We start from the raw sequence: 22,106 nt of genomic DNA, 5'->3' as shown, positions 1-22,106 counted from the left end.
TTTTTCTACACAGTTTAATCGTTTGCTTTTGTATTTATGGGAACTATAAATTTTGAAACAAACAGGATTGTTATAATATGGGATTATGTTTTCTGCTAAAATGTTCAATAAAAAAGAAACGCAAAATCGTAGTTCTCCTTGTGATAGAAGCCAAAATGTATTGTCATTTGGCAACGAAACCAAGAATTTCACACTTTACAGGTTGAGAGGAAATTACTTCAACACCGAAAACAGATTGGTTTCACTGGGTATTGAACCCAGAACGCTCTGCATATGAAGCAGACTTGATGACCACCACACTTTAAAACCTGTGATTCCTGCAAAGTAATGGCAATTAGAGACGAAATTTGACTGCCAGGAAAAAAAAAAAATTCTTAGTTCTGTTGGTTATGGAAGCTAAAACATACCGTCATTCGGCAACAAAGCCAAGAACTTCATGTATTGCAGTTGGATAGGGTATTATTTCAACACCAAGAAGAGACTGGTTTCACTGGGGATTGAACCCAGGACCTTCTGCGTGTTAAGCAGACGTGATGACCACTACACTATGAAACCTGTAAAATCCTGCAAAGCAATGGCAATTGGAGACGAGTTTTGACCGCCAGGGAAAAAAAAAAAAAATTCTTAGTTCTGTTGGTGATGGAAGCCAAAACATCCCATCATTCTGCAACAAAGCCAAGAACTTCATATATTGTAGTTTGATAGGGTATTATTTCAACACCAAGAACAGACTGGTTTTACTGGGGATTAAACCCAGGACCTTCTACGTGTTAAGCAGACATGATGACCACTACCCTATGAATCCTGATGAAAAGTTACTGTATATTGGCTAGCAGAGCAGAATTGTGACTGAAAGGGCCTTTTTATTGCTGAAGGAAAGTATTTTTGGCAATGAAACATTTCTAATTTTTATTACATATTTTACGAGTTTTATTCCTACAAAGGGATATTGCTTAAATTGAAGTTTACATTGAATGTGTTACTTTTTTCTACATAGTTTAGTAGTTTGCTTTTGTATTTATGGGAACTATATATTTTAAAACAAACAGGTTTTTTAATAATATGGGATTATGTTTTCTGCTAAAATGTTCAATAAAAAAGAAACCCAAAATCGTAGTTCTCCTTGTGATAGAAGCCAAAATGTATTGTCATTTGGCAACGAAACCAAGAATTTCATACTTTACAGGTTGATAGGAAATTACTTCAACACCGAAAACAGTTTGGTTTAACTGGGTATTGAATCCAGAACGTTCTGCATATGAAGCAGATTTGATGACCACCACACTGTAAAACCTGTGAAATCCTGCAAAGTAATGGCAATTAGAGACGAGTTTTGACTGCCAGGAAAAAAAAAAAATTCGTAGTTCTGTTAATTATGGAAGCTAAAACATCCCGTCATTCGGCAACAAAGCCAAGAACTTCATATATTGTAGTTGGATAAGGCATTATTTCAACACCAAGAACAGACTGGTTTTACTGGGGATTAAACCCAGGACTTTCTGCGTGTTAAGCAGACGTGATGACCACTACACTATGAATCTTTATGAAAAGTTACTGTGTATTGGCTAGCAGAGCAGAATTGTGACTGACAGGGCCTTTTTATTGCTGAAGGAAAGTATTTTTGGTAATGAAACATTTACAATTTTTATTACATATTTTACCAGTTTTATTCCTACAAAGGGATATTGCTTAAATTGAAGTTTACATTGAATGTGTTACTTTTTTCTACACAGTTTAATCGTTTGCTTTTGTATTTATGGGAACTATAAATTTTGAAACAAACAGGATTGTTATAATATGGGATTATGTTTTCTGCTAAAATGTTCAATAAAAAAGAAACCCAAAATCGTAGTTCTCCTTCTGATAGAAGCCAAAATGTATTGTCATTTGGCAACGAAACCAAGAATTTCATACTTTACAGGTTGATAGGAAATTACTTCAACACCGAAAACAGATTGGTTTCACTGGGTATTGAACCCAGAACGTTCTGCATATGAAGCAGACTTGATGACCACCACATTTTAAAACCTGTGATTCCTGCAAAGTAATGGCAATTAGAGACGAAATTTGACTGCCAGGAAAAAAAAAAAGTTCGTAGCTCCGTTGGTTATGGAAGCTAAAACATCCCGTCATTCGGCAACAAAGCCAAGAACTTCATGTATTGCAGTTGGATAGGGTATTATTTCAACACCAAGAACAGATTGGTTTCACTGGGGATTGAACCCAGGACCTTCTGCGTGTTAAGCAGACGTGATGACCACTACACTATGAAACCTGATGAAAAGTTACTGTGTATTGGCTAGCAGAGCAGAATTGTGACTGACGGGGCCTTTTTATTGCTGAAGGAAAGTATTTTTGGTAATGAAACATTTACAATTTTTATTACATATTTTACCAGTTTTATTCCTACAAAGGGATATTGCTTAAATTGAAGTTTACATTGAATGTGTTACTTTTTTCTACACAGTTTAGTCGTTTGCTTTTGTATTTATGGGAACTATATATTTTTAAACAAACAGGATTTTTATAATATGGGATTATGTTTTCTGCTAAAATGGACAATAAAAAAGAAACCCAAAATAGTAGTTCTCTTTGTGATGGAAGCCAAAATGTATTGTCATTTGGCAACGAAACCAAGAATTTTATATATTACAGGTTGATAGCAAATTACTTCAACAGCGAGAACAGATTGGTTTCACTGGGGATTGAACCCAGGACCTTCTGCGTGTGAAGCAGACGTGATGACCACTACACTATGAAACCTGTGAAAACCTGCAAAGCAATGGCAATTGAAAACGAGTTTTGAGAGCCAGGGGAAAAAAATTATTAGTTCTGTTGGTGATGGAAGCCAAAACATCCAATCATTCGGCAACAAAGCCAAGAACTTCATATATTGTAGTTTGATAGGGTATTATTTCAACACCAAGAACAGATTGCTTTTACTGGGGATTGAACCAGTGTTAAGCAGACGTGATGACTACTACACTATGAAACCTTCTGTAAAGTTATTGTGTATTGGCAAGCAGAGCAGAATTGTAACTGATGGGGCCTTTTTATTGCTGAAGAAAAGTGTTTTTGGTAATGAAACATTTACAATTTTTATTACATATTTTACCAGTTTTATTCCTACAAAGGGATATTGCTTAAATTGAAGTTTACATTGAATGTGTTACTTTTTTCTACACAGTTTAAACGTTTGCTTTTGTATTTATGGGAACTATAAATTTTGAAACAAACAGGATTGTTATAATATGGGATTATGTTTTCTGCTAAAATGTTCAATAAAAAAGAAACCCAAAATCGTAGTTCTCCTTGTGATAGAAGCCAAAATGTATTGTCATTTGGCAACGAAACCAAGAATTTCATACTTTACAGGTTAATAGGAAATTACTTCAACACCGAAAACAGATTGGTTTCACTGGGTATTGAACCCAGAACGTTCTGCATATGAAGCAGACTTGATGACCACCACACTTTAAAACCTGTGATTCCTGCAAAGTAATGGCAATTAGAGACGAAATTTGACTGCCAGGAAAAAAAAAAATTCGTAGTTCTGTTGGTTATGGAAACTAAAACATCCCGTCATTCGGCAACAAAGCCAAGAACTTCATGTATTGCATTTGGATAGGGTATTATTTCAACACCAAGAACAGACTGGTTTTACTGGGGATTAAACCCAGAACCTTCTGCGTGTTAAGCAGACGTGATGACCACTACACTATAAAACCTGTGAAATCCTGTTGCTAGCAAATTACTTCAACAGCGAAAACAGATTGGTTTCACTGGGGTTTGAACCCAGGACCTTCTGCGTGTGAAGCAGACGTGATGACCACTACACTATGAAACCTGAGAAATCCTGCAAAGCAATGGCAATTGAAAACGAGTTTTGAGAGCCAGGGGAAAAAAATTATTAGTTCTGTTGGTGATGGAAGCCAAAACATCCAATCATTCGGCAACAAAGCCAAGAACTTCATATATTGTAGTTTGATAGGGTATTATTTCAACACCAAGAACAGATTGCTTTTACTGGGGATTGAACCAGTGTTAAGCAGACGTGATGACTACTACACTATGAAACCTTCTGTAAAGTTACTGTGTATTGGCAAGCAGAGCAGAATTGTAACTGATGGGGCCTTTTTATTGCTGAAGAAAAGTGTTTTTGGTAATGAAACATTTACAATTTTTATTACATATTTTACCAGTTTTATTCCTACAAAGGGATATTGCTTAAATTGAAGTTTACATTGAATGTGTTACTTTTTTCTACACAGTTTAAACGTTTGCTTTTGTATTTATGGGAACTATAAATTTTGAAACAAACAGGATTGTTATAATATGGGATTATGTTTTCTGCTAAAATGTTCAATAAAAAAGAAACCCAAAATCGTAGTTCTCCTTGTGATAGAAGCCAAAATGTATTGTCATTTGGCAACGAAACCAAGAATTTCATACTTTACAGGTTAATAGGAAATTACTTCAACACCGAAAACAGATTGGTTTCACTGGGTATTGAACCCAGAACGTTCTGCATATGAAGCAGACTTGATGACCACCACACTTTAAAACCTGTGATTCCTGCAAAGTAATGGCAATTAGAGACGAAATTTGACTGCCAGGAAAAAAAAAAAATTCGTAGTTCTGTTGGTTATGGAAGCTAAAACATCCCGTCATTCGGCAACAAAGCCAAGAACTTCATGTATTGCAGTTGGATAGGGTATTATTTCAACACCAAGAACAGACTGGTTTTACTGGGGATTAAACCCAGGACCTTCTGCGTGTTAAGCAGACGTGATGACCACTACACTATGAAACCTGTGAAATCCTGATGATAGCAAATAACTTCAACAGCGAAATCAGATTGGTTTCACTGGGGATTGAACCCAGGACCTTCTGCGTGTGAAGCAGACGTGATGACCACTACACTATGAAACCTGTGAAAGCCTGCAAAGCAATGGCAATTGAAAACGAGTTTTGACCGCCAGGGGAAAAAAAATATTAGTTCTGTTGGTGATGGAAGCCAAAACATCCCATCATTCGGCAACAAAGCCAAGAACTTCATATATTGTAGTTTGATAGGGTATTATTTCAACACCAAGAACAGATTGCTTTTACTGGGGATTGAACCAGTGTTAAACAGACGTGATGACTACTACACTATGAAACCTTCTGGAAAGTTACTGTGTATTGGCAAGCAGAGCAGAATTGTAACGGATGGGGCCTTTTTATTGCTGAAGAAAAGTGTTTTTGGTAATGAAACATTTACAATTTTTATTACATATTTTACCACTTTTATTCCTACAAAGGGATATTGCTTAAATTGAAGTTTACATTGAATGTGTTACTTTTTTCTACACAGTTTAATCGTTTGCTTTTGTATTTATGGGAACTATAAATTTTGAAACAAACAGGATTGTTATAATCTGGGATTATGTTTTCTGCTAAAATGTTCAATAAAAAAGAAACCCAAAATCGTAGTTCTCCTTGTGATAGAAGCCAAAATGTATTGTCATTTGGCAACGAAACCAAGAATTTCATACTTTACAGGTTAATAGGAAATTACTTCAACACCGAAAACAGATTGGTTTCACTGGGTATTGAACCCAGAACGTTCTGCATATGAAGCAGACTTGATGACCACCACACTTTAAAACCTGTGATTCCTGCAAAGTAATGGCAATTAGAGACGAAATTTGACTGCCAGGAAAAAAAAAAAATTCGTAGTTCTGTTGGTTATGGAAGCTAAAACATCCCGTCATTCGGCAACAAAGCCAAGAACTTCATGTATTGCAGTTGGATAGGGTATTATTTCAACACCAAGAACAGACTTGTTTTACTGGGGATTAAACCCAGGACCTTCTGCGTGTTAAGCAGACGTGATGACCTTCTACGTGTTAAGCAGACATGATGACCACTACACTATGAATCCTGATGAAAAGTTACTGTGTATTGGCTAGCAGAGCAGAATTGTGACTGACAGGGCCTTTTTATTGCTGAAGGAAAGTATTTTTGGTAATGAAACATTTACAATTTTTATTACATATTTTACCAGTTTTATTCCTACAAAGGGATATTACTTAAATTGAAGTTTACATTGAATGTGTTACTTTTTTCTACACAGTTTAGTTGTTTGCTTTTGTATTTATGGGAACTATATATTTTTAAACAAACAGGATTTTTATAATATGGGATTATGTTTTCTGCTAAAATGGACAATAAAAAAGTAACCCAAAATAGTAGTTCTCTTTGTGATGGAAGCCAAAATGTATTGTCATTTGGCAACGAAACCAAGAATTTTATATATTACAGGTTGATAGCAAATTACTTCAACAGCGAAAACAGACTGGTTTTACTAGGGATTAAACCCAGGACCTTCAGCGTGTTAAGCAGACGTGATGACCACTACACTATGAAACCTGTGAAATCCTGTTGATAGCAAATTACTTCAACAGCAAAAACGGATTGGTTTCACTGGGGATTGAACCCAGGACTTTCTGCGCGTGAAGCAGACGTGATGACCACTACACTATGAAACCTGTGAAATCCTGCAAAGCAATGGCAATTGAAAACGAGTTTTGACAGCCAGGGGAAAAAAAATATTAGTTCTGTTGGTGATGGAAGCCAAAACATCCCATCATTCGGCAACAAAGCCAAGAACTTCATATATAGTAGTTTGATAGGGTATTATTTCAACACCAAGAACAGATTGCTTTTACTGGGGATTGAACCAGTGTTAAGCAGACATGATGACTACTACACTATGAAACCTTCTGGAAAGTTACTGTGTATTGGCAAGCAGAGCAGAATTGTAACTGATAGGGCCTTTTTATTGCTGAAGAAAAGTGTTTTTGGTAATGAAACATTTACAATTTTTATTACATATTTTACCAGTTTTATTCCTACAAAGGGATATTGCTTAAATTGAAGATTACATTGAATGTGTTACTTTTTTCTACACAGTTTAATCGTTTGCTTTTGTATTTATGGGAACTATACATTTTGAAACAAACAGGATTGTTATAATATGGGATTATGTTTTCTGCTAAAATGTTCAATAAAAAAGAAACCCAAAATCGTAGTTCTCCTTGTGATAGAAGCCAAAATGTATTGTCATTTGGCAACGAAACCAAGAATTTCATACTTTACAGGTTAATAGGAAATTACTATAACACCGAAAACAGATTGGTTTCACGGGGTATTGAACCCAGAACGTTCTGCATATAAAGCAAACTTGATGACCACCACACTTTAAAACCGGTGATTCCTGCAAAGTAATGGCAATTAGAGTCGAAATTTGACTGCCAGGAAAAAAAAAAATTCGTTGTTCTGTTGGTTATGGAAGCTAAAACATCCCGTCATTCGGCAACAAAGCCAAGAACTTCATGTATTGCAGTTGGATAGGGTATTATTTCAACACCAAGAACAGACTGGTTTTTACTGGGGATTAAACGCAGGACCTTCTGCGTGTTAAGCAGACGTGATGACCACTACACTATGAAACCTGTGAAAACCTGTTGATTGCAAATTACTTCAACAGCGAAAACGGATTGGTTTCACTGTGGATTGAACCCAGGACCTTCTGCGTGTGAAGCAGACGTGATGACCACTACACTATGAAACCTGTGAAATCCTGCAAAGCAATGGCAATTGAAAACGAGTTTTGACCGCCAGGGGAAAAAAATTATTAGTTCTGTTGGTGATGGAAGCCAAAACATCCAATCATTCGGCAACAAAGCCAAGAACTTCATATATTGTAGTTTGATAGGGTATTATTTCAACACCAAGAACAGATTGCTTTTACTGGGGATTGAACCAGTGTTAAGCAGACGTGATGACTACTACACTATGAAACCTTCTGGAAAGTTACTGTGTATTGGCAAGCAGAGCAGAATTGTAACTGATGGGGCCTTTTTATTGCTGAAGAAAAGTGTTTTTGGTAATGAAACATTTACAATTTTTATTACATATTTTACCAGTTTTATTCCTAGTAAGGGATATTGCTTAAATTGAAGTTTACATTGAATGTGTTACTTTTTTCTACACAGTTTAATCGTTTGCTTTTGTATTTATGGGAACTATAAATTTTGAAACAAACAGGATTGTTATAATATGGGATTATGTTTTCTGCTAAGATGTTCAATAAAAAAGAAACCCAAAATCGTAGTTCTCCTTTTGATAGAAGCCAAAATGTATTGTCATTTGGCAATGAAACCAAGAATTTCATACTTTACAGGTTAATAGGAAATTACTTCAACACCGAAAACAGATTGGTTTCACTGGGTATTGAACCCAGAACGTTCTGCGTATGAAGCAGACTTGATGACCACCACACTTTAAAACCTGTGATTCCTGCAAAGTAATGGCAAATAGAGACGAAATTTGACTGCCAGGAAAAAAAAAAAATTCGTAGTTCTGTTGGTTATGGAAGCTAAAACATCCCGTCATTCGGCAACAAAGCCAAGAACTTCATGTATTGCAGTCGGATAGGGTATTATTTCAACACCAAGAACAGACTGGTTTTACTGGGGATTAAACCCAGGACCTTCTGCGTATTAAGCAGACGTGATGACCTTCTACGTGTTAAGCAGACATGATGACCACTACACTATGAATCCTGATGAAAAGTTACTGTGTATTGGCTAGCAGAGCAGAATTGTGACTGACAGGGCCTTTTTTTATTGCAGAAGGAAAGTATTTTTGGTAATGAAACATTTACAATTTTTATTACATATTTTACCAGTTTTATTCCTACAAAGGGATATTGCTTAAATTGAAGTTTACATTGAATGTGTTACTTTTTTCTACACAGTTTAGTCGTTTGCTTTTGTATTTATGGGAACTATATATTTTTAAACAAACAGGATTTTTATAATATGGGATTATGTTTTCTGCTAAAATGGACAATAAAAAAGAAACCCAAAATATTAGTTCTCTTTGTGATGGAAGCCAAAATGTATTGTCATTTGGCAACGAAACCAAGAATTTTATATATTACAGGTTGATAGCAAATTACTTCAACAGCGAAAACAGATTGGTTTCACTGGGGATTGAACCCAGGACCTTCTGCGTGTGAAGCAGACGTGATGACCACTACACTATGAAACCTGTGAAATCCTGCAAAGCAATGGCAATTGAAAACGAGTTTTGACAGCCAGGGGAAAAAAATTATTAGTTCTGTTGGTGATGAAAGCCAAAACATCCCATCATTCGGCAACAAAGCCAAGAACTTCATATATTGTAGTTTGATAGGGTATTATTTCAACACCAAGAACAGATTGCTTTTACTGGGGATTGAACCAGTGTTAAGCAGACGTGATGACTACTACACTATGAAACCTTCTGGAAAGTTACTGTGCATTGGCAAGCAGAGCAGAATTGTAACTGATGGGGCCTTTTTATTGCTGAAGAAAAGTGTTTTTGGTAATGAAACATTTGCAATTTTTATTACATATTTTACCAGTTTTATTCCTACAAAGGGATATTGCTTAAATTGAAGATTACATTGAATGTGTTACTTTTTTCTACACAGTTTAATCGTTTGCTTTTGTATTTATGGGAACTATAGATTTTGAAACAAACAGGATTGTTATAATATGGGATTATGTTTTCTGCTAAAATGTTCAATAAAAAAGAAACCCAAAATCGTAGTTCTCCTTGTGATAGAAGCCAAAATGTATTGTCATTTGGCAATGAAACCAAGAATTTCATACTTTACAGGTTGATAGGAAATTACTTCAACACCGAAAACAGATTGGTTTCACTGGGTATGGAACCCAGAACGTTCTGCATATGAAGCAGACTTGATGACCACCACACTTTAAAACCGGTGATTCCTGCAAAGTAATGGCAATTAGAGATGAAATTTGACTGCCAGGAAAAAAAAAAAATCGTTGTTCTGTTGGTTATGGAAGCTAAAACATCCCGTCATTCGGCAACAAAGCCAAGAACTTCATGTATTGCAGTCGGATAGGGTATTATTTCAACACCAAGAACAGACTGGTTTTACTGGGGATTAAACCCAGGACCTTCTGCGTATTAAGCAGACGTGATGACCTTCTACGTGTTAAGCAGACATGATGACCACTACACTATGAATCCTGATGAAAAGTTACTGTGTATTGGCTAGCAGAGCAGAATTGTGACTGACAGGGCCTTTTTTTATTGCAGAAGGAAAGTATTTTTGGTAATGAAACATTTACAATTTTTATTACATATTTTACCAGTTTTATTCCTACAAAGGGATATTGCTTAAATTGAAGTTTACATTGAATGTGTTACTTTTTTCTACACAGTTTAGTCGTTTGCTTTTGTATTTATGGGAACTATATATTTTTAAACAAACAGGATTTTTATAATATGGGATTATGTTTTCTGCTAAAATGGACAATAAAAAAGAAACCCAAAATAGTAGTTCTCTTTGTGATGGAAGCCAAAATGTATTGTCATTTGGCAACGAAACCAAGAATTTTATATATTACAGGTTGATAGCAAATTACTTCAACAGCGAAAACAGATTTGTTTCACTGGGGATTGAACCCAGGACCTTCTGCGTGTGAAGCAGACGTGATGACCACTACACTATGAAACCTGTGAAATCCTGCAAAGCAATGGCAATTGAAAACGAGTTTTGACAGCCAGGGGAAAAAAATTATTAGTTCTGTTGGTGATGAAAGCCAAAACATCCCATCATTCGGCAACAAAGCCAAGAACTTCATATATTGTAGTTTGATAGGGTATTATTTCAACACCAAGAACAGATTGCTTTTACTAAGGATTGAACCAGTGTTATGCAGACGTGATGACTACTACACTATGAAACCTTCTGGAAAGTTACTGTGCATTGGCAAGCAGAGCAGAATTGTAACTGATGGGGCCTTTTTATTGCTGAAGAAAAGTGTTTTTGGTAATGAAACATTTGCAATTTTTATTACATATTTTACCAGTTTTATTCCTACAAAGGGATATTGCTTAAATTGAAGATTACATTGAATGTGTTACTTTTTTCTACACAGTTTAATCGTTTGCTTTTGTATTTATGGGAACTATAGATTTTGAAACAAACAGGATTGTTATAATATGGGATTATGTTTTCTGCTAAAATGTTCAATAAAAAAGAAACCCAAAATCGTAGTTCTCCTTGTGATAGAAGCCAAAATGTATTGTCATTTGGCAATGAAACCAAGAATTTCATACTTTACAGGTTGATAGGAAATTACTTCAACACCGAAAACAGATTGGTTTCACTGGGTATTGAACCCAGAACGTTCTGCATATGAAGCAGACTTGATGACCACCACACTTTAAAACCGGTGATTCCTGCAAAGTAATGGCAATTAGAGATGAAATTTGACTGCCAGGAAAAAAAAAAAATCGTTGTTCTGTTGGTTATGGAAGCTAAAACATCCCGTCATTCGGCAACAAAGCCAAGAACTTCATGTATTGCAGTTGGATAGGGTATTATTTCAACACCAAGAACAGACTGGTTTTTACTGGGGATTAAACCCAGGACCTTCTGCGTGTTAAGCAGACGTGATGACCACTACACTATGAAACCTGTGAAATCCTGTTGATAGCAAATTACTTCAACAGCGAAAACAGATTGGTTTCACTGGGGATTGAACCCAAGACCTTCTGCGTGTGAAGCAGACGTGATGACCACTACACTATGAAACCTGTGAAATCCTGCAAAGCAATGGCAATTGAAAACGAGTTTTGACCGCCAGGGGAAAAAAATTATTAGTTCTGTTGGTGATGGAAGCCAAAACATCCCATCATTCGGTAACAAAGCCAAGAACTTCATATATTGTAGTTTGATAGGGTATTATTTCAACACCGAGAACAGATTGCTTTTACTGGGGATTGAACCAGTGTTAAGCAGACGTGATGACTACTACACTATGAAACCTTCTGGAAAGTTACTATGTATTGGCAAGCAAAGCAGAATTGTAACAGACGGGGCCTTTTTATTGCTGAAGAAAAGTGTTTTTGGTAATGAAACATTTCCAATTTTTATTACATATTTTACCAGTTTTATTCCTACAAAGGGATATTGCTTAAATTGAAGTTTACATTGAATGTGTTACTTTTTTCTACACAGTTTAATCGTTTGCTTTTGTATTTATGGGAACTATAAATTTTGAAACAAACAGGATTGTTATAATATGGGATTATGTTTTCTGCTAAAATGTTCAATAAAAAAGATTGAACCCAGGACCTTCTGCGTTTGAAGCAGACGCGATGACCACTACACTATGAAACCTGTGAAATCCTGCAAAGCAATGGCAATTGAAAACGAGTTTTGACAGCCAGGGGAAAAAAATTATTAGTTCTGTTGGTGATGGAAGCCAAAACATCCCATCATTCAGCAGCAAAGCCAAGAACTTCATATATTGTAGTTTGATAGGGTATTATTTCAACACCAAGAACAGATTGCTTAAACTGGGGATTGAACCAGTGTTAAGCAGACGTGATGACTACTACACTATGAAACCTTCTGGAAAGTTACTGTGTATTGGCAAGCAGAGCAGAATTGTAACTGATGGGGCCTTTTTATTGCTGAAGAAAAGTGTTTTTGGTAATGAAACATTTACAATTTTTATTACATATTTTACCAGTTTTATTCCTACAAAGGGATATTGCTTAAATTGAAGATTACATTGAATGTGTTACTTTTTTCTACACAGTTTAATCGTTTGCTTTTGTATTTATGGGAACTATAAATTTTGAAACAAACAGGATTGTTATAATATGGGATTATGTTTTCTGCTAAAATGTTTAATAAAAAAGAAACCCAAAATCGTAGTTCTCCTTGTGATAGAAGCCAAAATGTATTGTCATTTGGCAACGAAACCAAGAATTTCATACTTTACAGGTTGATAGGAAATTACTTCAACACCGAAAACAGATTGGTTTCACTGGGTATTTAACCCAGAACGTTCTGCATATGAAGCAGACTTGATGACCACCACACTTTAAAACCTGTGATTCCTGCAAAGTAATGGCAATTAGAGACGAAATTTGACTGCCAGGAAAAAAAAAAATTTCGTAGTTCTGTTGGTTATGGAAGCTAAAACATCCCGTCATTCGGCAACAAAGCCAAGAACTTCATGTATTGCAGTTGGATAGGGTATTATTTCAACACCAAGAACAGACTGGTTTTACTGGGGATTAAACCCAGGACCTTCTGCGTGTTAAGGTCCAGTCACACATAACGAGATCGTGAACGAGATCGCTACTACGTCACACTTTCTGGATCGTTTATGAATCGTTGTTGAAATCGCATGTTGGGTGTCACACATAACGAGTTTATGAACGAGCATGCGTCCCGTATAACGATCTTTCAAATCGCTGGGACCCTGTCACACAGCTACTATGTTAACGATTCCAATCCCATTAGGGGCGTAGTAAAATGCAGTGAGTCACGTAGGCGTGCATTTGTGTCGCCTTTTCCGCTTTCATTGGCGGCCAATACTGCGTTCTGATTGGGCGGCCGGGCGGGCGTCGCCTTTTCCACCCCCTCCGCTCTGATTGATAAGGACCCTGTCACACAGCTACTATGTTAACGATTCCAATCCCATTATGCAGTGAGTCACGTAGGCGTGCATTTGCGTCGCCTTTTCCATACCCCCCTCCGCTTTCTTTGGCGGCCAATACTGCGTTCTGATTGGGCGGCCGGGCGGGCGGCGCCTTTTCCACCCCCTCCGCTCTGATTTTTAAGGACCCTGTCACACAGCTACTATGTTAACGATTCCAATCCCATTATGCAGTGAGTCACGTAGGCGTGCATTTGCGTCGCCTTTTCCATACCCCCCTCCGCTTTCATTGGCGGCCAATACTGCGTTCTGATTGGGCATGCAGGGGGCGTATCTAGCGGTTAAATTTTGGATCGCGTCCACCCTTTGTCACTTCTTTTGCGCTTTGCTTTGAGATAGAACCTGCGTCTCCACCCTGATTCCTTCGTCCATTGTACCCGGTCGCTTTGTTGGTGTGTTTTTCGGATCGAAGCCGCAGTTGCACCTGGAGTATCCTTGCAGTGCTCTCGAGTGTCGGTGAGATCGTATTTGCGATTCCGCTTGGATTCTACATTGATATACACTTCTTTGAAAAGGTAGGTCTTTTTTTTTGTTGGGGGGGTGGGCTTTTTTTGGAATAATGTTCTTGCTGTTAGATATATGGTAATATTTATTATGTGAGTTGATTGCTGTTAGATATATGTTAATATTTATTATGTGAGTTAATTAAAGTTGCTGGCTTTTATCTGTGTGTGTATAATGCCTTTTAAAGAGGGGTCTCTCCATAGTGCTGTTTGTAATGTGTCCTATCCTAGCATTGCTGGCTCTTTTGTCTCTCATTAAATAAAATATAGAAATGTGGCACTCCTTCTATAGTCGCTGGTGCTTGGATAGGGTCCCACCCCAGATCAAAAAATGAAAAAAATCCAGCACTCAAAGCATTTAACTGAAATTGTTTTATATTTTATTCATGGATCTGTGTAATTATTAAAGACGTTTCGGTCATCCGACCTTCATCAGTTTACACAGAAAAGGTTCTGTAGAAATATATGAAAAAGCTGGACCAGAGGAAAAAGCTGCCCGTCCGGGTCTTCAGTCAATGTCACATACTGTCTACAGAACCTTTTCTGTGTAAACTGATGAAGGTCGGATGACCGAAACGTCTTTAATAATTACACAGATCCATGAATAAAATATAAAACAATTTCAGTTGAATGCTTTGAGTGCTGGATTTTTTTCATCTTTTGTCTCTCAGCTACAGCCGCCATTTTGTGTTTCTGCCACACATAGGGGCGGCCATTTTAGTCTCTGCCACACCATAACCAAAAATTGTGATCGGTTGATTGCAACTTCTTTTATGTTTACATATAAATTTTTCATTCTTTATTTCAGATGGCTTATTATAACAAAGAAGACTTTGTGCGTGAGCTGCTGGATTTGTATCAATCACTGCCCTGCTTGTGGAGAATCAAATCCACAGAATATTCTGACAGAATAAAAAAACAAGCCGCCTATGCCCAACTGGTGGAGCTTTTTAAAAAACACAGTGGAGGTGAGGCGGTGGATGTCAAAGTAGTAAAAAAGAAGATACAAGGCTTGAGGACTGTATATAAGAAAGAAGCAAATAAGGTGGACAAATCAAAAAAGTCAGGGGCCGGCACTGACCAGGTATATGTTTCTCCCTTGTGGTATTTCAATCTCCTGGAATTCACAAGGGACCAGGAGCTACCACGAATGATGGAAAGCTCCTACCAAAGAAACGTAGACCTGGAAGCAGACATTGAAAACGATGACATCCCGATCGATGACAACACCTCCGCTGTTGTAGATGTAAGTACCTTATTTGCTTCACGGTACATAGCATTCAAACTTTATATGTACATGCCATTGAGGAACACAAAATAGTAACTTATTGTTACCATGATTTATTGTGCAGTTTGGAAAAGTTATCCCTTCCAGTTCAGATAAGTACACTCCAATACAATTTTGTCACACTTTAATTAAATTTACTAACTATTAAAGTATGACTTTTAATTAACATTTATTTTTCTGTTCCCGCAGAACCCTCAGACAGATATGGTGAGGCCCCAATTGAATGAGAACCCCACCACATCGAGCGAGCCTATTGTGGAGGATAATGAGGCACCTGCACCCTCTGCTGAAATGCGGCGAAGACAGTTACGCAAAAAGAAGGCCAACACCCCTGTGACATCCGCTGAATTTTATTCTTTGGCAATCCAACTGCTATCACAGCCAAAAAGCCCTCCAGTGGATAGCTTTGCCGCATTTGCATCGGACAGACTCTGCAAATTGGATTCCACACAGAGGGAGCAAGCCGAAAGACTAATGTTGGAAGTCCTAAGAAAGGCAGGCCGAGGAGAACTTGATGACAATGACACGATTTGCAAGTTAAACCAGCCCCATCATTCTTCGACATGGATTCCTCGCCAGCCCCTGCAAAGTACACCAAACAGGATGCATCCACCACGCTTGCAGCTTGACCACCCCCCACAGTATCCCCCCCCACAGTTTCCCCCCCAACATTATCCCAGGTATTCAAATGATTCATTTTTAAGCCAACTGTCATCTCCCACCCGGCCTGAATATGTCAACCAATATGAAGACGGCCACTAAATTTTGTTATTGTTGTTGTTTTGTTATTTGAGATTAATTTTAATTGATTGTTATATTTTCATTGTAATAATAAATTTATGTTGGTTCAATCTTGCTGCCTGCGTTACTTAATTCAGCATATGGTTGTGATGCCCTGGCAAAACACGGTAGTTACAGAGATTGTACCATACTCCACCCTCATTGGCATACCACCACACAACCCCCACACTCATGTACAGCAAACAACCAGTAAAGCCTAGTCACCCCCTCGTGGATAATGGGATTGGTGCATCTATACAGATGCCTACATGTAATATGATGTTTGTGAGTGGTGAGTTTGTGAGTGGTGATAGCTGTTAACTTGCTTTATGCAATGAGACATACCAAACAGCAGATATCAATTTCAAATTTTTTATAACACATGTATATGTACACAATAACCAAAAAAAAAACAAAACGTTAGTTGCTGCTGCCCTCCCCTTGTCCAGCCACATAACGTGCCAGCAGCGCCGCATGCCGCTCCACTTTGGCCATCAGCCTCCTGTGGGCTGACATAATCCTTCTTTGGGAGGACATGATTTCGGCCAAAGTGGGTATGCCTATGGAGGGAATGGTAAAATTAATAAATCATAATTTTTATTTCTGCCTATTATTACAAAGTAGGAGATTCATGACTTACGGTTATCCCCCTCGTCCGATAAAGACTCACTTATGGAGCCTGGACTAGCATCTATGAAAACATAAAACACTTTATAGTGCTCAACAGCTTTTTGTTTTGTACTTTATATGGCGTTAATGTTATATTAAAAAATTACCGGGTGCCGATCCGGCCGGTGGCCCCTGTGGGTGGTACTCCTCCTCCTCCTCCTCCTCCTCTGGTGGCTGTAGATCCACCGGGGGCTCGGGCACATGCTCTCCCTCCTCTGCGGCCCCTTGCTCCTCTGGGGGTTCTTAAGAAAATATAAAGTTTAATGTGGTTGCGTTATGATACATATAGGACTGTGGGGGGTACATTGAAATATATGGCGGACTACGTAGCCTACCTTATACAAGGACTATGGGGGTGAATTTGAACACATTGTGGACTATGTGGTGCAGTATAATATATGGAGAACTCTAGGAAATTCATTACAGTTCATGGAGGACTATGGGATGCATTCTAATATCTGAAGGGTTATGTGGAACCCTTTATACTATATGGAAGGCTATGTGGGGGCCAATATTGTATTTGGAGAACTAGATATGAGGGAGGACAAAAATACAAGCAGGAGATGGAATTTTTTTGTGCTGAGGGAAAAAGACCCACTACCCACAGCACCCGGCTTTGCCATGCTCTCTCTGATATGGGAAAAGCTGGGTGGTGAGGGAATGATGTTTTGCCAAGCATGGCGAAGCTGGGTGCCAAGGACAAGAGGTATATCAGAACATATGAAAACTGTGTGCTGATAGAGGGTTGTCAGTTCATGGGAAATCTTGGTGTAGAGAGCCTACTATCTGTGTAATTTCCCTGTGTCCCGAGTGTCATTGTAATTAGCCCGTACCACAAGTGTCGGTGTATCTATCGATCTATGCAATAGATCTCTATATATAGATCTGTTACATATTATATATATATATATATATATATATATATATATAATCTATATATATATTATATATATATATAATCTATCTATCGTTCAAAGCAATAGATCTATATATATATATCTATTACATATTATATATATATAATCTATCTATCGATCTATTACATAGATCGATATATTATATAAATACTTTTAATGAATTAAAAGGAAAAAAAAAAAATATATATATATATATAATAAATATATATACATTAAAATATATATATTTATTATTTAAATATTATCTGTATATATTTATTTTTATAATTATATATAATTAATATATTATATATTTTTATAATTATATATAGATATATATATTATTTATATATATATTATATGTATATATTTATTTTTATTATTATATATATCTAAATATATTTTTAAAATTTTATCTATATATCTATATATATATATATATATATATTTTATATGTATTATATATATATATATATATATAATCTATTGATCTATAAAATAGATTATATATATAATTTTAATTAAGTAAAAGGATATATATATCATAAATATATACATTTAAATCTATATATTTATTATTTATTATATATGTATATTTTCTTATATTTATATTTATATAAAATTAATATGAATTATATATATATTTAATTTAAAAATATATATATATATAGATATATATATATTATTTATATATGTATTATATATTTATATATTTATTTTTATAATAAATATATATATATATATATATAGATAGATAGATATATATATATATATATATATATATAGATATATATATATATATATATATATATATATATATATATATATATATATATATAGATAGATATATATATATATAGATATATATATATCTATATATATATATATATATAGATAGATATATATATATATAAATATATATATAAATAGATATATATTTAAGAACACCATTATACGTTGCCAAGGCACACTCATCTGCGCCTACCTTGGTTTTGTAACTCTGCTTGTATGGCAGAGATCCGGGCACTGGAGCGGTACCGCAGATCCGCTAATTTTTTGCGGATCTGGGCGCAGGTGCGCTCCAAATGAAATCTCCTCCTCAACCCACGTTGGATCCTGCGCAAGACCGCTTTCTTATGGAGAAGTGGATGCTCTTGCGCCTCACGGCATCCACTTCTCTAATTAGGTAAAGGACCTCCGCCTCTCCCCAAGCTGTTGCCCTCCTGCGTGCCGCCATTGTTCGCTGGTGTGTCTACGTAGCAAACGCAGTTGCTAGCTCCAATCAGATTGGGGTGGACATTGTTGATCCTGCTCCAGCCAATGGCCGCCGATATTACATCTTCGGCCATGGCTGGATTGTTGATTTGTGAAATATTACAATTGCTATGATTGAAGGTGAAAGTGCGACGCACTTTTAACAAATCAGAATGATCTTTGCTGCAGAAATGAGATCGCGCCATGACGCAAATGCTGTGTCAAGGGGTCGTGGTATCACACACTGCGAGCGCACATACAATTATAAAAAAAATCGAAAAAGAGATGTCGTTTGAAGGTTTCGGGGACGCACAAACGTCCCCGTTTAAAAACCCCAAATGAAAATATATATAAGGCTTCATATTCATAATTTGTGTTTTTTTTTTTAATTGCATTGGTACATGGAAATCAAAATTGTACAAGAGCCCTAAATGATGTATTCATCATACAGCTGGACGCCAAATTGAGGAAGTAAATAAACCTTTGCAGGGTTTTACCTAAAGAAAAGCAATGTTGAAGTTAAAAGTGAACATTTTACTTTTAAACCCAAAAACAAATTTTAGTCATGCCATTGAGCATTTCTACTATGGTATCAAGATAAAATTCACCATAAAATATATTGTGCAATTTCTTCTTAGTGCACCCATATGTAATATGTGGTTGAAATCAACTGGTTTGGCACATATTTTGGCACGCTGTTGTTCGCTACGCTCACTCTCAATGTGCGATCCGGAGCAGGAGGCCCAATGATAGCGGTGATGACACCCGGTGCCGGGCCGGACTAGTCTGGGGGTCGTAAGTGGTTGCCGGAGTCATGGCTTCAGTGGGGGTGATTGTAGTTTATATTCGTGACGCCACCTTAATCCGCCGCTGCTGTATGGGGCCTCCGGGGGTGATGTAACGGCAGCAATGGTGGTACTGCTCCCCACAGTAGCCCTTAATAGTGAATGAATGACAAACAAATCTTGTGGAAAGTAAAAACAACTGTTTATTAAAGTAATCATTTTGCAAAAATGACATTTTAGTATAAATGTGATGAACATAACAATACAAGTAACCATATATTTTAAAATTAGTATAAATGTGATGAACATAATACAAGTAACCATATATTTTAAAATTAAGAAGGGAAGTTTCTAAAACAAATCAATACAAGAAAATAAAACTCAGCATAATAAATGTGCTCAATACAAGTTTATCTAATGCTGCCACGTAATTGCACCAGGACCATTAAAATATTGGCAGTACTTTTCTCGACAGGCCTTCGCATCATCGGTATTTCTGCCGGGCGCCAATGGTTGAAGTCCTGCGATTGCGGGATCTTCAGAATGCCATTCGCCAAGCACCACTTCGCCATTTAAGTCATCAGAGTCTACAAAGCCTGTTGGACAGTACGTAATAGCATCTCGCCGTCGAAGAAAGTTGTGAAGGGCGCAACAGGCCAAAACAACTGCGTCTATTGATGGTAGACTCAGGTTAATTGGTGTGTGGAAAACGCGGAAGCGATTTGCCATTATCCCAAAGGCATTTTCCACAACCCTGCGTGCCCTTGATAATCTGTAATTGAACCTTTGTCTTTCCGCCGTTAGACTTTTCTGGGGGAATGGTTTCATGAGATTGGGATGAAGTGGGAAGGCTTCATCGCCCACAAATACAAAGTTAAGGTTTGCGGTAGTGTCAGAGTTGGGGGGCAAGTGCAGTTCACCATTTTGCAAACGTTCACCAAAGCCTGTGTGTTTTAAAACCCCACCGTCAGAAACCCTGCCATTCATGCCAACATCAACAGCAATAAATTCGTAATTGGCATTCACAAGGGCCATTAGGATGATGCTGAAATAGCCCTTATAGTTATAAAAATAGGAGCCGCTGTTCAGTGGTTGAGTGATCCGCACATGTTTCCCGTCCAAAGCACCACCACAGTTTGGGAACTGCCAAAGGTGTTCAAAATCGGAGGCAATCTTCTGCCATTCCTCCACAGTTTTGGGGAACTCAATGTAGTTACGCAGACTGTGGAAAATTGCTCTACATGTCTCCGGAATAAGAACGCTGAGCAGGGACCTTGAAATTGCAGAAGAAAAATGTAAGTCTTGCAGGGAGCGTCCGGTGGCCAGGAAACGCAGCGTGACTGCCAATCTTTCATCTGCCGGGATGGCAGCACGCATCGCTGTATTCTTGCGCTGAATAATTGGCGTAAGTCTTTCGAGTAAAAGGCTAAATGATTCTTCTGACATCCGCAGAAAATTGCCGAAATCCTGAGGATTATTTTCCTGCAGCTCTCTTAGCAGTTGCATGTGGGAGTATTTGTACCTCTTCTGCAGCCACTCTCTGGTCCACATGCGGCGCTTTCGTTTGGAACGCCTCTGTTCCACTTCACGTAGCCGACCGGCCTCAAACATCAATGCAGCACCCAGCACAACACGCTGCATGTCGTTCATGTTGTCCACACTGCAAAAAAACATGTAAAGATGAGAAAAGTTGCTATAAACCAATCACATTTTTTGGGGGGGTGTAAAAGAGACACTAAAATGGCCGCCCCCATAGAAGTGCACCAGTTCTAACTGTGTCAGAGAAACAAATGGCGGCTGTAACTGTGTCAGAGAAACAAAATGGCGGCTGTAACTGTGTCAGAGAAACAAAATGGCGGCTGTCACTGTGTCAGAGAAACAAAATGGCGGCTGTAACTGTGTCAGAGAAACAAAATGGCGGCTGTAACTGTGTCAGAGAAACAAAATGGCGGCTGTAACTGTGTCAGAGAAACAAAATGGCGGCTGTAACTGTGTCAGAGAAACAAAATGGCGGCTGTAACTGTGTCAGAGAAACAAAATGGCGGCTTTAACTGTGTCAGAGAAACAAAATGGCGGCTGTAACTGTGTCAGAGAAACAAAATGGCGGCTTTAACTGTGTCAGAGAAACAAAATGGCGGCTGTAACTGTCAGAGAAACAAAATGACGGCTGTAACTGTGTCAGAGAAACAAAATGGCGGCTGTAACTGTGTCAGAGAAACAAAATGGCGGCTGTAGCAGAGAGACAAAATAACCAGCAATACTAGATAAGGACACATAAAAGGACGATGGACGCACAAAAGGCAATATGTATACAGATAACAACGAACCACTTTCATGATCCG

The 22,106-nt window shown here is 37.4% G+C and overlaps 6 non-coding genes across 6 annotated transcripts; all 6 read right to left on the bottom strand.

The window, feature by feature from the left end:
* Window positions 1-482: 482 nt before the first annotated feature.
* TRNAV-AAC (transfer RNA valine (anticodon AAC)) lies at window positions 483-555 on the bottom strand. The gene has a single exon. It is a non-coding gene; the product is annotated as a tRNA-Val (tRNA).
* A 1,647-nt stretch (window positions 556-2,202) lies between these two features.
* On the bottom strand, window positions 2,203-2,275 carry TRNAV-AAC (transfer RNA valine (anticodon AAC)). The gene has a single exon. It is a non-coding gene; the product is annotated as a tRNA-Val (tRNA).
* A 415-nt stretch (window positions 2,276-2,690) lies between these two features.
* Window positions 2,691-2,763, bottom strand: TRNAV-CAC (transfer RNA valine (anticodon CAC)). Its single transcript has one exon. It is a non-coding gene; the product is annotated as a tRNA-Val (tRNA).
* A 1,011-nt stretch (window positions 2,764-3,774) lies between these two features.
* TRNAV-CAC (transfer RNA valine (anticodon CAC)) lies at window positions 3,775-3,847 on the bottom strand. Its single transcript has one exon. It is a non-coding gene; the product is annotated as a tRNA-Val (tRNA).
* A 1,012-nt stretch (window positions 3,848-4,859) lies between these two features.
* TRNAV-CAC (transfer RNA valine (anticodon CAC)) lies at window positions 4,860-4,932 on the bottom strand. The gene has a single exon. It is a non-coding gene; the product is annotated as a tRNA-Val (tRNA).
* A 4,097-nt stretch (window positions 4,933-9,029) lies between these two features.
* Window positions 9,030-9,102, bottom strand: TRNAV-CAC (transfer RNA valine (anticodon CAC)). Its single transcript has one exon. It is a non-coding gene; the product is annotated as a tRNA-Val (tRNA).
* Between the last annotated feature and the right edge of the window lie 13,004 nt (window positions 9,103-22,106).

Source organism: Anomaloglossus baeobatrachus, chromosome 2 (assembly GCF_048569485.1).
Source record: "Anomaloglossus baeobatrachus isolate aAnoBae1 chromosome 2, aAnoBae1.hap1, whole genome shotgun sequence".
Taxonomy (NCBI): Eukaryota; Metazoa; Chordata; class Amphibia; order Anura; family Aromobatidae; genus Anomaloglossus; species Anomaloglossus baeobatrachus.
The sequence above is the reverse complement of the archived record's forward strand: the minus strand, read 5'-3'. Positions and strand labels throughout refer to the sequence as shown.